Source organism: Bos javanicus, chromosome 1 (assembly GCF_032452875.1).
Source record: "Bos javanicus breed banteng chromosome 1, ARS-OSU_banteng_1.0, whole genome shotgun sequence".
Lineage (NCBI taxonomy): Eukaryota > Metazoa > Chordata > Mammalia > Artiodactyla > Bovidae > Bos > Bos javanicus.
Window position 1 is genome coordinate 7,301,976 of NC_083868.1, and position 10,942 is coordinate 7,312,917.

At 39.2% G+C, this 10,942-nt stretch overlaps 1 long non-coding RNA gene and 1 pseudogene across 1 annotated transcript in view; one reads left to right on the plus strand and one right to left on the minus strand.

The window, feature by feature from the left end:
• Positions 1 to 8,068, minus strand: part of LOC133249973 (uncharacterized) — a 37,503-nt gene extending 29,435 nt beyond the window's left edge. The window contains exon 1 of the long non-coding RNA XR_009737193.1: positions 7,509 to 8,068. This is a non-coding gene — a long non-coding RNA (uncharacterized LOC133249973). The remainder of the gene's footprint in view (positions 1 to 7,508) is intronic.
• LOC133249930 (ubiquitin-conjugating enzyme E2 C-like) lies at positions 5,530 to 5,995 on the plus strand (annotated as a pseudogene).
• Positions 8,069 to 10,942: the final 2,874 nt, after the last annotated feature.

The window sequence follows — 10,942 nt, forward strand, 5'->3', positions numbered from 1 at the left end:
CCATGGGGTCGCTGAGGGTCAGACACGACTGAGCTTTCACTTTTCACTTTCATGCGTTGGAGAAGGAAATGGCAACCCACTCTAGTGTTTTTGCCTGGAGAATCCCAGGGACGGGGGAGCCTGGTGGGCTGCCGTCTATGGGGTTGCACAGAGTCAGACACGACTGAAGTGACTTAGCTTAGCTAAGATGATGTTACTAGGTTGGGCTAACCAAAACACTTAAAAAGAACAACTGGGAAATGAGAGCTTCATAAAGGACCTTGAAAAACTCACACCTATTCTTTAGAATCTGTAAGACCGTGAATAGGGCTGTATGTTTGCACAGGAAAAACCTGATAAGGTTTTAACGTCTCATCACCAGATTGCCTTGACACTCTACACAAACAGAAAGTAAAGGCTAAGGCAAAGTTTTAAACTGCCTGCAAGATTGTAGAAGATAACCCCCAGCACACACACACAGCCAATCAGCAAAGGCTGAGAGAGTTATTGGTTCAAAGCATTTATGGAAATCTCTCTACTCATTCGCTGACATTAAGCTAACCAGGCAGACTTCAAAGGCCACACGTGACAAAGAATATACTTTATAAAATTGGTCCAGAAAAGTCACCAATGAATAAAAAACAGCAACAATAATAACAAAAACAGCACAAAAACAAATCCTGGAGAGAAGAGAGTGATTTTCAGAGTCACCACAATATGTTATTTTAAACGTCTAGTTGTCAGCAACAACAAAAAAAATTAAAAATAAGGGACTACCCTGGTGGTCCATTGGCTAAGACTGCACTCCCAATGCAGGGTACCTGGGTTTGATCCTTGGTTGGGGAACTAGACCCTACAGGCTGCAACTAAGAATTCCCATGTTCCTGAATGCCCTGAGACTTGGTACAGCCAAATAAATAAAATTAATTAATTAATTCAAAAAGCAGCGTGTACTTAAAAAAAAATGAAGCACATAAAGATATGTGAATGTATAGCTCATGGAAAAGAAAGTATCCCATCGGATTCCGCTTGGGAGGTCTGGCTCAGTTGCTAGGTCCTCCAGTTCTCGCCGTGGTCCTGAGGGTCCTCCCAAAGGACCACACACACACAAAAAAAGAAAGTATCCCATCAATTCTCCCTGACGAACTCCAGATTTGGACTTACTAACCAAAGACTTTAAGAAGAACTTTTTAGTTTTTCTAATGAACTAAAGAAAACTGTGTCCAAACAATCAAAAGTATAATAATTCAAAGATGAACTCAAAAAAACAATCCCTTCAAAAGAGTATAAAGATGCAAAATATTTAGAAATAAGTCTTTTTAACCAGAAGACTTGTACTGAAACTCTGTAAAGCATTACTGAAAGAAATTAATAAATAAATAAATGCAAAGGTAGCCCACATGCAAGGATCAGAAGACACTATCAATAGGATGGCAACATTCCACAAACTGATCTATAGACTCAACTTAATTTCTATCAAAACCACATCTGACCTATTTTTGCAGAAATTGACAAATTGATTACAAATTTACATGGAAATTCATGGAAACCAAAGCAATCTTGAAAAAGATAAAGTTGTAAGATTTAGAATTCCCAGTTTCAAAGCTTATTATGAAGTTATGGTAATTTAGACAATGTGGTACTGGCATAGGATAGACATATAGATCAATGGAGCAAAACTGAGTCCAGAAATACTCACATTGATGGTCAATTGATTTTCAGCAAAACAATTCATTGGATAAACAACAATCCTTTCAACAAATGATGCTGAAACAACTGGGTATAAAATAATAAAACCTAACTCCTACCTAACACCATACATAAAAATTAACTTAAAAATGACATTGGGCTCAGCAATGGTTTTTTAGATGACTTTAAAAGCACAAGCAACAAAAGTAAAAATAGATTAATTCAATTTCATAGAAAGTAAAAATGTTTTGTGATTCAAAACAATAAAGTAAAAAGATAGTCCATAAAGGGAAAATATATGTAAATGATATATCTGATAAAGGACTTGTACCTAGAATATATTGGGAAAAAAAAAAAACTCTACAACTCAACAATAAAAAGAGCTCAAAGAAAAAGGAGGAAAATTTTTCTCCATTAAGTGATACTCATTGTTACTGTTCAGTCATTATGTGATTATGTCATGTCTGACTCTTTGAGACCCCATGGACTGCAGCATACCAGGCTTCCCAGTGCTTCACCATCTCCCGGAGTTTGCTCAGATTTATGTCCATTGAGTTGGTGATGCTATCTAACCATCTCATCCTCCGCTGCCCACTTTCTTGCCTTCAATCTTTCCCAGCATCAGGGTCTTTTCCAATGAGTAGGCTCTTCGCATCAGGTGGCCAAGTATTGGAGCTTCAGCTTCAGCATTAGTCCTTCCAATGAATATTCAGGGTTGATTTCCTTTAGGATTGACTGGTTTGGTCTCCTTGCAGGCCAAGGGACTCTCAAGAGTCTTCTTCAGTCACAGTTTGAAAGCATCAATTCTTCAGTGCTCAGCCTTCTTTATGGTCCAACTCTCTCATCCACACATGACTACTGGAAAAGCCATAGCTTTCTCTATATAGACCTTTGTCAGCAAAGTGATGTCTATACTTTTTAATACACTGTCTAGGTTTGTCACATCTTTTCTTCCAAGGAGCCAGTGTCTTTTAATTTCATGACTGCAGTCACCATGTGCAGTAATTTGCGAGCACAAGAAAATAAAATCTGTCACTGCTTCTACTATTTCCCCTCCTATTTGCCATGAAGTGATGAGACCAGATGCCATGATCGTAGTTTTTTAATGTTAAGTTTCAAGCCAGCTATTTCACTCTCCTCTTTCACCTTCCTCAAGAGGCTCTTTAGTTCCTCTTATCTTTTGCCATTAGAGTGGTATCATCTGCATATCTGAGGTTGTTAATATTTCTTCCAGTAGTCTTGTTTCCAGCTATGATTCGTTCAGCCTGGCATTTTGCATGATGTACTCTGCACAGAGTAGGGAGTAGGAAGTCAAGAAACACCTGGAGTAACAGGCAAATTTGGCCTTGGAATACGGAATGAAGCAGGGCAAAGACTAATAGAGTTTTGCCAAAAAAATGCACTGGTCATAGCAAACACCCTCTTCCAACAACACAAGAGAAGACTCTACACATGGACATCACCGGATGGTCAACACCAAAATCAGATTGATTATATTCTTTGCAGCCAAAGATGGAGAAGCTCTATACAGTCAACAAAAACAAGACCAAGAGCTGACTGTGGCTCAGATCATGAACTCCTTATTGCCAAATTCAGACTTAAATTGAAGAAAGGAGGGAAAACCACTAGACCATTCAGGTATGACCTAAATCAAATCCCTTATGATTATACAGTGGAAGTGAGAAATAGATTTAAGGAACTAGATCTGATAGAGTGCCTGATGAACTGTGGATGGAGGTTCGTAACATTGTACAGGAGACAGGGATCAAGACCATCCCCATGGAAAAGAAATCCAAAAAAAGCAAAATGGCTGTCTGGGGAGGCCTTACAAATAGCTGTGAAAAGAAGAGAAGCGAAAAGCAAAGGAGAAAAGGAAAGACAGAAGCATCTGAATGCAGAGTTCCAAAGAAGAGCAAGAAGAGATAAGAAAGCCTTCCTCAGTGATCAATGCAAAGAAATAGACAAAAACAACAGAATGGGAAAGACTAGAGATCTCTTCAAGAAAATTAGAGATACCAAAGGAACATTTCATGCAAAGATGGGCTCGATAAAGGACAGAAATGGTATGGACCTAACAGAAGCAGAAGATATTAAGAAGAGATGGCAAGAATACACAGAAGAACTGTATAGAAAAGATTTTCATGACCCAGATAATCACAATGGTGTGATCACTGACCTAGAGCCAGACATCCTGGAATGTGAAGTCCAGTGGGCCTTAGAAAGCATCACTACGAACAAAGCTAGTGGAGGTGATGGAATTCCAGTTGAGCTATTCGAAATCCTGAAAGATGATGCTGTGAAAGTGCTGCACTCAATATGCCAGCAAATTCGGAAAACTCAGCAGTGGCCACAGGACTGGAAAAGTCAGTTTTAATTCCAATCCCAAAGAAAGGCAATGCCAAAGAATGCTCAAACTACCGCACAATTGCACTCATCTCACACACTAGTAAAGTAATGCTCAAAATTCTCCAAGCCAGGCTTCAGCAATACATGAACCGTGAACTTCCAGATGTTCAAGCTGGTTTTAGAAAAGGCAGAGGAACCAGAGATCAAATTGCCAACATCCGCTGGATTATCGAAAAAGCAAGAGAGCTCCAGAAAAACATTTATTTCTGCTTTATTGACTATGCCAAAGCCTTTGACTGTGTGGATCACAATAAACTGTGGAAAATTCTGAAAGAGATGGGAATACCAGACCACCTGACCTGCCTCTTGAGAAACCTATATGCAGGTCAGGAAGCAACAGTTAGAACTGGACATGGAACAACAGACTGGTTCCAAATAGGAAAAGGAGTACGTCAAGGCTGTATATTGTCACCCTGCTTATTTAACTTCTATGCAGAGTATATCATGAGAAATGCTGGGCTGGAAGAAGCACAAGCTGGAATCAAGATTTCCGGGAGAAATATCAATAACCTCAGATATGCAGATGACACCACCCTTATGGCAGAAAGTGAAGAGGAACTAAAAAGCCTCTTGATGAAAGTGAAAGTGGAGAGTGGAAAAGTTGGCTTAAAGCTCAACATTCAGAAAACAAAGATCATGGCATCTGGTCTCATCACTTCATGGGAAATAGATGGGAAAACAGTGGAAACAGTGTTAGACTTTATTTTTCTGGGCTCCAAAATCACTGCAGATGGCGACTGCAGCCATGAAATTAAAAGACACTTACTCCTTGGAAGGAAAGTTATGACCCACCTAGATAGCATATTCAAGAGCAGAGACATTACTTTGCCAACAAAGGTCCGTCTAGTCAAGGCTATGGTTTTTCCTGTGGTCATGTATGGATGTGAGAGTTGGACTGTGAAGAAAGCTGAGCGCTGAAGAATTGATGCTTTTGAACTGTGGTGTTGGAGAAGACTCTTGAGAGTCCCTTGGACTGCAAGGAGATCCAACCGGTCCATTCTGAAGGAGATCAGCCCTGGATGTTCTTTGGAAGGAATGATGCTAAAGCTGAAACTCCAGTACTTTGGCCACCTCATGCAAAGAGTTGACTCATTGGAAAAGACTCTGATGCTGGGAGGGATTGGGGGCAGGAGGAGAAGGGGACGACAGAGGATGAGTTGGTTGGATGGTATCACTGACTCGATGGACGTGAGTCTGAGTGAACTCTGGGAGTTGGTGATGGACAGGGAGGCCTGGCGTGCTGCGATTCATAGGGTCACAAAGAGTCGGACACGACTGAGTGACTGAACTGAACTGACTCTGCAAAGAAGTTAACTGACAAAGTGACAAGATACAGCCTTGTCATACTCCTTTCCCAATTTGAACCAGTCCATTTCTCCATGTCCACATACAGGTTTCTCAGGAGACAGGTAAGCTGATCTGGTACTCATCTCTTTAAGAATTTTCCAGTAGCTGATGACCTTCATAATATCTGACAATAAATGAATCTCTGCTTTCCTTGAATTGGACAACCTTTTCAAACGGGTAGAGACCGTTCATGGAACAGCTGACACTGAGGTATATGAAGACCTGAGGTATAAGCTGTCCCTGGAGTTCCCCAGTGGCTACCCTTACAAAACTCTCATGGTGAAGTTCCTCACACCCTGCTGCCACCCCAGCAGGGACACCAAGGGCAACATCTGCCTGGACATCCAGAAAGGCAAGTGATCTGCCCTGTGTGACATCAGAGCCACTCTGCTCTCCCGTCCAGAGTCTGCTCAGAACCCAGCATCATAGCCCTTTGAACACATACGCTGCTGAGCTTGGGAAAAACACCCACAGCCCTTAAGAGCCTGCAAAAAAACCACTCAAAGCACGTCTCCAGCCAAGAGTCCTGACCTGGGATGTCCAGTTGTCCTTGTGTTTTCTTTTTATTGTTTTTCCTTAGGTGGTCTGCCCTCTCCTCGATTTCTGTACAGGACTCTGTATTTTTCTCTGCAGTGTCATTTTCATTTTATTTATGTTTTTTAAATTAAGTGTCAGGTTAAGCCCTTGTGATGACTATATTAAATACGTACAATTGGGTTTTTTTTTAAAGAACTATTGGGAAGGATGTGAAAAAAGTTGAAACCCCCAGACATTGCTGGAAGGAATGCAAACTGATACAGTCACATTGGAAAATAGTTCCTCAGAGTTAAGCATAAAATTGACCCAGAAATTCCTAGGTATACATCAATTTCTACTCCTACCCAAGAGAATTGAAAACATATGCTCCCCTCAGATTTATAAATTAATATCCACATTTTCATAATAGCTAAAAAGTGAAAACAACTCAAATGTCCATCAGCTACTGAATAGATAAAATTTGGTAAATCTATATAATGCATTATTATTTAGTATGAAGTACTGACACATGCAGCAACATGGACAAAACTTAAAACTTATTTTTTTAAGTGAAAAACAAACTCAAAAGGCTACAGATTGTATGACTACATTTATATAAAAAATCCACAGTAGGCAAATCCATAGTAACAGAAAGCAGATTAATGGTCGCTAGGGGTTGAAAAAGGAGGAATGATTGTTAATGACTACAGTGTTTTCGGGGGGAGTAATAAAACATTCTGAAATTAAATAGTGGTGATAGTTGCACAGCTTTGTGTATTTACTGAAAATTACTGAATTGTATACTCATTTCTTTCAACTTTATTGATATATAATTAACATACAGGATTGTTAAAATTCAAGGTGTACAATGTCTTGATTTGACACCACTTCTGTATTGTAAAAAGATCACCACAGCAGGGTCAGTTAACAACTCCATTACCTCACATTATCACCATTTCTTTTTTATGATGAGAACATTTAAGATGTACTTAACAACTTACAAGTATATAATATGTTGTTGTTGTTTAGTCGCTAAGTCGTGTCTGACTCTTTGCGACCCAGTGAACTGAAGCCCACCAGGCTCCTCTGTCCATGGGAGTTTTCAGTTAAGAATATTGGAGTGGACTGCCATTTCCTCCTCTAAGAGATCTTCCTGACCCAAGGATTGAACCTGTGGCTCCTGTATAGAAGTTGGATTTCTTACTGCTGGGCCACAAGGAGAGCCCTTATATAATATGATACTGTTAACTGTAATCACCATGCCGTATGTTAGATTCCCCAGAACTTATTCTTCTCACAACTGAAAGTGTATACTCTTTGACCAATAACTTCTCCTTTTCTCTACCCACTACCCCTGATAACCACCATTCCCTGTTTCCACGAGTTTGATTTTTTTTTTTTTAGATTCCACATATAAATGAGATAATACAGTATTTCAAGGTCCATCCATGTTGTCACAAATGGCAAAATTTCCTGCCTTCTCTGGCTAAAGAATACTATATACAAAAGAAATATATAGTATTTACGGCTTCTTTGTCCATTCACGTGTAGACAAACACTTGTTTCCTTACCTTGGCTGTTGTGAATAATGTTACAGTGACCATGGGAGTGTAGATATATCTTCAAGATTCTGATTTCATTTCCTTTGACTATATTACGAGAAGTGGGATAGATGGGTCATATGATGGTTCTATTTTTAATTTTGAGGAACCGCCATACTGTTTTCCATAGTAACTGCACCATTTTACACTCCCCCCAACAGTGCACAGGGGTTCCCTTTTCTCCACATCCTTGCTAACACCTGTTAGGTCACGTCTTTTGATATCAGCCATTCTAACATGTGTGAAGTGATACCATGGTGGTTTTGAGTTGTAGTTCCTTGATGATTCATGATGTTGAGCATCTTTTCATGTACATGATGGCCATTTGTATATCTTCTTTGGAAAAATATCTCTTCGGTTCCTTTGCCCATTTTTTTAATCAGAATTTTTCTTTTTTTTGCTATTGAGTTGTATGAGTTTCTTACATATTTTGGATATTAACCCCTTATCAGATATACGGTTTCCACATATTCTATCCTATTTCATAGGTTTCCTTCTTATTTTGCTAAATATGTCCCTGTTAAACAAACTGGAGAGGTGAATGTGTCTTCCCCACTAAAACAATACTGCACATACTTCAGCCACTTGGCCATAGGATGTGCATGGGTGAGCTAATCCAGGAGTCCTCCTAACAACCTTAGAGGGAAACTACACGTCCGCTTGCAAATAATCCGTTTAATAAATGTTTAAATCAAATCCATTCTTCTGTTCTTCGACCAAAGTTGCTTTTTGTTTTTTGGTTTTTTTAATGTCTGTCCTTCTTTCTGTTCATAAGCAAACTGATGTTGCATTTTTACACAAAACTCCTGAATATGCGTCCTGAAAACTGTAATCCAGGACCTTGGTCAGAAAGAGCAACAGGGGGAAGGTTGAACAGGGGTTTTCCTGAGGGTGTGTCAATAGTAATGACTCATGCTACTTCCTCATTCTAACCCTTTCCATCGATGGGGTGGAGAAAGTCCAGTCAGGCCTGGGGGAAGTCGTCTTTATTTAGAGGGTGCTCTTCCTATGTGTGCTAGTTGCTCAGCTGTGTCCGACTTTTTGTGGGACTTCTCCAGGCAAGAATACTGGAATGGGTTGCCATGCCCTCCTCCAGGGGATCCTCCCAACCCAAGAAAATCGAACCCAGGTCTCCCACGTTGCAGGTAGATTCTACACCATCTGAGCCACCAGGGAAGCCCTTGCTATCATGACAGCTTTTTGCTCTCCTTGTACCACAATGCAAAGCAGGGAAATTGAAATGAAGGGCTAAATAGAGTTTAAGGCAACACAAGTCACCTGTAAAATAAAGGTGGCATATACTAAAATTAATTCCCCAGTGTATGCAAAAGAGAAAGGCAAATTCAGCATATTTCTTTTTGTGTGTGTAGTCAGGTACTAAGTGACTCTTGAGTCATGCAAAGCCAGTAAAGAGAACAGAGACAAAGAAGAAAAAAGAAGAGGAAGGAATGCGAAGAAGAGAAGTGTGAACACAAATTACCTTTCCAATGTGGGCAGTCTAGATAGTATCTCAGTTCCCCAAACAATGTTTGCTTTGTAATTTCATTGCATTACTCATTCAAATGTTTTCTCTCCAGATGATTCAAAGTCCGCAGTTCCAGACGTGAAATCTGTATGTTAAGGTAAAGCATTCAAGTCCTTTCTAGGACTCTCCACTCATAAAAAGAGGAATAATTAAGGTTTTTATACCTTGAGAGATTTCTCAAAGCACTGCACAGAGATTAAACATCAGCAATTATACAGTGCTATCCATCGCTTAAAACTGAGGAGAAAGAAGCCAAGTTGTTGAAGCCAGAGCCAGAAAAGAACTCTTGGTTGGTTTGCTGAGCCATACTGCCTTTGAAATAAAATAATGCAAATCATTCGACGAAACGTGTTTGCTGAAATTTTTTTCTTCTTTACTGAAAAGAAAGACAGAGTAAGGAATGCATGAATTGCTATTCCATAAAACAAGTATAATTATACCCACCTATAAAAATTAAAATTTTACAGTTATAGGTAAAACAGATTAAGAAAAATTAGAGATAAAACACAGTACCTGGCACATGTTATCAGTAAGACTTGGCTGTCATAGTTTTTACTTTTATTGTTCTTATTCACTGGTTACTATTATAGAGGTGGATTTGTGCGTGGCAGAGAGCCTGCGGTAGCCAGATAACTGATCCAAATCATTCATCATGTTTATGTTGAAACTCATGAACCATGTACAGAAAATAGAATGACATTTCAGTTTGCATTTAAAAGTATAATTAGTTGATACCAGACCCTCAAAAGAATGCTTATTTTCACGTTATTATCCGAAATGAATTTCAGTGCCAAATTCTGTGTGTGAATCTTCGTTGCTGCTGCTTCAGTCCTGTGTGACTCTGTGATCGCATGGACTGTAGCCTGCCAGGCTCCACTGTCCATGGGGATTCTCCAGGCAAGGATACTGGAGCAGGTAGCCATGCCCTCTTCCAGGGGATCTTCCCAACCCAGGGATCGAACCCAGGTCTCCCACATTGTAGGCAGATTCTCTCCCCTCTGAGCCACCTGAGAAGTCCTATGTGAATCTTTAACCCCCATTAATTAACTTTATTCACTAGCTATTTCTGAATCTTGAATTATTTATAAATACAAAGATGTCAGATGCACCAAAACCACCTTTTAAATAAAAAAGTACATGAGAAAAAAAAAAAGTTAAAGATTTTTAAATTTACTAAGTGTCCTGTCCAGCTCTTCCACCTGGATTATCTACGCCTTTGCTTTCCACTAACTGGGCTATTTCAGATCTTTTTAGATATAGAAGTTAACTTAGAGAAAAGTGACTGTAATGCAAGTAATTCCTGTCCATAAAAATGCAAACTGCACTCCTGTGAATATTAACCAGTTTTACCAGTTTTGCATCTATTTATAAATTCATTTCACATTTTTTATCCAACTATAAATGTGTACTTCGCTTTTGAACTGGTTGAAGAATCTATTGGTCTCTCGTTAATTCCTGAGTTAAAATATTTGATACATGTTCATTTTATATTTTATGAAAGTCATAATTTTATCATCATTGAAAATTTATCCTTTAATAAGTATAAACTTCAAATTTATATGACTCCCTGAGGACACATCCAAACAAGTTACCTTCCTTGCAAATTTTCTAGCCAAGGCCAGAATTATCTTCTTCTTATGGTTTCTGAACAGTTATTATTAGAAAATCTGTCTGTCAAATATGGCTGTGTAAGCTCACTAAGTAAAGAGCAGTGCTCTGGGCATTTTTGAATAGCTTCTTCTACACCCAGAAAAAAAATTTGCAAAGCTTCTAAGGCAACAGACAAAAAGTTTAACCAAAATGAGTTAAGCTTTGTTGAAAGGACTTCCTGAAGAGAGGATGTGGAAGCCAGATTTAAATTGAAACAGCAATATTAGCC